Source organism: Palaemon carinicauda, chromosome 9, assembly GCF_036898095.1.
Source record: "Palaemon carinicauda isolate YSFRI2023 chromosome 9, ASM3689809v2, whole genome shotgun sequence".
NCBI lineage: Eukaryota > Metazoa > Arthropoda > Malacostraca > Decapoda > Palaemonidae > Palaemon > Palaemon carinicauda.
In genome coordinates, this window is record NC_090733.1 from 4,110,968 (window position 1) to 4,115,967 (window position 5,000).

Here is a 5,000-nt window from a genome sequence, read left to right on the forward strand (position 1 = left end):
GAAAAGACAAACAATTAAAGCAAGAAAACAATAATTCTACAGTATATTCAACCTTATACATCTATAAAACCTTAAATAATTTAGAAATATTAAAGCAATAATGTTACACCTCCTCACTCAACCAAAAAAAAAAAAATTCCCAATTTTTTTTTTTCTAAAGTGATTTGAATTACAACATACAGGTTATCACATAATGAAATATTAAACCAACACTCAAAAATATTAAATATTAAACCAACACTCAAAAATAATTATTAAACAAACTGCAAAAACATGACAAACAAAAGGAAAGAGGGGGGCAAGTACCAAGGTTTGCAGCTCACAAGGATAGCAATATATAACCAATACTAAAAAAAAATCTTAAACCTAAATTAATCACAAGTAAACTTTCCAAAACCAGAAAACCAAAACATCACCTGATAAATAGGTACCCAACCTAAAAATTTCACATCACTCATATCGTTAATAAACTCAATTAAGAGTCATTGCACTAACAACCGGATTCTGTATATATAGTTCAAAATCTATAACCTTTTCCACACTCGATACACTGTTCATTTTCAGGGATACACATCACTCACTATCAATAAATGTTGATCACAAAAACCACTGTCTATTTCAGTGTTATATATCACAGTTATCACCATAGTGTCCAATACATACACACACACCGAACGACACAGAGAAGACCACCACAAGACTCCCCTGCGCAAACAAACAAACAAACTCGATGAAGCGTAATTATTAGCCTGAAAATACAGAATACCAGATTAGTGCCTATCTCTTTTTCTTAGCTTATTATAAACCTTATCGTACCTGACACCTCTAAACCTTGGTAGATTAACTTTAACTCAGTCTAGGGTACCACTCATACACCAGCCTGTAGCGCCTAAAAAACGGCTGTTGTGCTACAGACCCGTGAGCCCATGACCCATCTAATTAATCAATCGTTAGAAAGTACCAGTGATCACCCTCGCCTTTTAACCTTAAAGATCCCATATAATATACCCAGAACATTATAGTCTTCTGTAAACAAACCATGATTAATAAATCTTAAATATACATTTACTTCTACTCACTACGTGCCCACTTCAACAGCACACACACCATAATTAGAACGATACAGATACTACCTTTAATAACTGCATAGCCCTCTGTCAATCAACTAATATTCTACGCTGCGAGAGAGAAAATCGGCAACAATATTATCTTTTCCTGGGATGTGGGAAAATTCTAAATTCCACTCTTGCAGCATGAGACTCCACCTCATCAATCATTGATTTTTATTTTTGTATCTGCTGATGGAAGGTTAGAGGATTATGGTCTGTCAAGACCTTAATAGGTGTATCTGAGGAGGAGAGATAAACCTGAAAATGATTAATAGCGAATATTAACGCAAGTGTCTCTTTCTCCACAGTTGAATACCTACGTTGGGCGGAGGACAATTTTTTTGAAAAGAATGCGACAGGATGAGAAACTCCCTGCTCGTCATTCTGCAACAACACCGCTCCTACACCAACGTCACTTGCATCCGTGGCAAGAGAAAAAGGAAGGTCAAAATCAGGAGCTCTCAAGACAGGGAAATTAATTAAAACTCTTTTTAAATTATCAAAAGCCCTTTGCGTTTCATTCGTCCAGACAAATGCTACATTCTTTCTCAAGAGATTTGTTAACGGATCGGCTATATCCGAAAAATTCCTAACAAACCTTCGGTAGTACCCACTCAAACCAAGGAATCTTCGGACATCCCTCCTACATTTAGGGACTACCATATTTTCAATACTTTCGATATTGGCCTGCTTAGGAGCAACTTTACCATTACCAACCTCATGACCCCAAATATACCACCTTCGCCTTTGCGAAATCGCTTTTCTTTAAATTAATTACCAAATTTGCCTTTTTTCAACACCTCAAATAGTGTGCTAATACGTTTTAGATGGGTTTCCCAATCATCGCTATAAATAACAATATCATCAATATACACAACACATCCTTCTAAACCATGGACTAAAGTATTCATTAACCTCTGAAAGGTAGCAGCCGCGTTCTTCATACCAAACGGCATACCTTTACATTGAAACAATCCCTGTGGTGTTACAAAAGCATACAGGGCCCTTGCCCGCTTTGAAAGAGGAACTTGCCAATAACCTTTCAACAAATCGAATTTGCTAATGTATTTGGCCTTCCCCATTCGATCAATACAATCCTCAATTCGAGGTAATGGATAACAATCAGATTTAGATAACTCATTCAACTTACGGTAATCAAAACATAACCTGAAATCACCGTCGGATTTCTTTACCAAGACAACAGGTGATGACCAAGGACTTTGACTAGGTTCAATTAGGTCATGTTTTAGCATATAATCCACTTCCTTTGCTACAACCTCATTTTTGAAGGGATTCAACCTGTGAGGAGATTGTTTCACAGGAGTGGCGCTACCTACCTCTACATCATGTTCAAGGACCGAAGTCCTACCCGGTACATCCGAAAATAATTCTTTATAATTAGATACTAAATTTTTCAAAGACCTTTGTTCTTCCTTACCTAAATGTGAAATTACTCCCGAAAATTTTTCCAAAGACTTTCTATTATCCGACCGCCATGCACATCCATTAAAACAATTATCATCAATACCTCCCCCTCTGAAAAAGAAAAATGGTTATTGTTCTCAGAATCTACCGTGTTCCAAATAGTTGCCACAGGAATGACTTTTTCCCGTTCCATATAAGCTTTCAACATATTTACATGACACAGTTGAAAAGGTTTCCTTCTTTGAGGTGTCTCCACTAAATAGTTAACTTCACTTACTTTTTTCAAAATTTTCCAAGTACCTGAAAAAGAAGCTTTCAATGGATTCCCTGGGAAGGGTAACAAAACCAATACTTTATCGCCTACCGCAAAGTCGCGTGCCTTGGACCTTCTATCAAAGAAAAACTTCATTCTTTTTTTGGCTACATAATAAGTTTTCACCCGCAAATTTCCAAGCCTTGGTTAATTTATCGCCTAGATTAGACACATAATCCAATAAATTAACCTCAGGGACGTCTCCCTCCCAAGACTCATGAACCACATCAAGAGGACCTCGAACACAATGGCCAAACACAAGGCTGAAAGGCGAAAAAACCTAAAGACTGACTTGGGACAGAACGAAAAGCGAACAACAAATAAGGTAATTCCTTATCCCATTCAGAACCATTAATCAAACAATATTTCTTTACCATGGATTTCAGGGTCTGATGAAATCTCTCCAGAGCTCCCTGGCTTTCCGGATGATATGGAGAAGAGGTCACATGTTTTATATTTAACTCTGCCATTTTATCTCTGAAATACCTGCTAATAAAATTAGAACCACAATCCGATTGAATAATCTTAGGCATCCCAAACTTGGTAAAAAAGTCAATTAGTACATCTACAATTCTAACACTTTTTATTGTACGTAGTGGTATTGCCTCGGGATATCGAGACATCCTATCCATGATTGTCAAAATATACTCATTACCACTACGCGTCTTCGGTAATGGTCCAACCACATCAATAATGACTTCCTTAAAAGGTTCGGAAACTACAGGAATAGGACATAGAGACGATTTTGGAATCCGCTGATTGGGTTTACCGACCCTCTGGCACACATCACAACTATTGACAAACTTCTTTACACCTGCGTTCAACTTCGGCCAATAATAATTCCCTAACAATTTGCAAGAAGTTTTATGAATTCCAAAATGGCCGGCCAGACCACTTTCGTGCGCCAATGACATTAACTCCTTCCAGTAACCAAAAGGAACCATTATCTGTTTCACAATTTCATAATCAACATTATCCACCCCCATAGGCCTACTCAACCTATATATAATATTATTAAATATCTTAAATTTGGGACCAGTCATATCAGACACCTCCCCTGACTCGATAGAGAGTTCCCGAAACTCCTTTTTCTGGGCTTTGATTAGCTTTTCAATAGTCCAATTTAACTTGTCCGTTAACATTCCAAGATCTACAGCTAGGCTATCACTACGATCTAAACTACTTAAATCTACATCAATTGTTGACTCTGCAGCGTCAACAATTCTAGCACTAGAACGAGTAACTGCTGCTACTTCACCATCAGGGTTTATCAATATCGGACAATTATTATTCTTCATAGCCACATCATTCCCTAACACAACATCAACCTCCTTAACCGGGAATTTATCAACTATGGCCAATTTCAAATCCCCTGCAAAGGAAGGGCAGATTAAATTAAAATTTTCAATAGCATATGACTTTACGGAATCAGGAAAACCAGCCAATAACACAAATTCCCCACTTTTGGGTACAAAATTACAAGGTAATGCCTCCCTTAGTATCAAAGACTGAGCTGCACCGGTATCACGCAAAATACGCACTCGTCTTTTCTCGGATGAATTGGCGAAGGAGACACTACCGAAGGACAAATATCTGTCAAAACAACCAGGTAGTCATTGATCAGCGGATGTTGCTGGGGTAGGTTCTCTCTCTCTCTCTCTTCCACGCCCATCACTGGCCTAACATTAGCATTTTGAGATTTTCTAAACGCATAACACATACTCTTTACGTGCCCCTTCTTATTGCAAAAGAAGCAAGTCAATGTTTTCAATTTCTCTGGATTGTATATATTAGGCCTATTGCCTCTGTTAGGAGAAAAATTATTATTAGCATTACCCTGATGATTATTACTTCCCTGATTATTTCTACTGAACACCTTAGCATTATTATTAGGATTAGCATTATTATTCCTACCCATCTTAACCCAACCAGAATTCACCTTTGTCGTTACTCCCCCTAACTCACTCTTATGAGACAAGCAATATTCGTCACTAGCGATGGCTACCTCCTGAACAGTCTCGAGTTTTAACTCTTCGAGGTGGACCTTCAGCTTATCCGGGACACACCTCTTAAACTCCTCCACCAACATTAACTCCTTCAATTTCTCAAAATCTCCCACCTCCTTGGACTTGAACCAATCGCTAGCATACTGT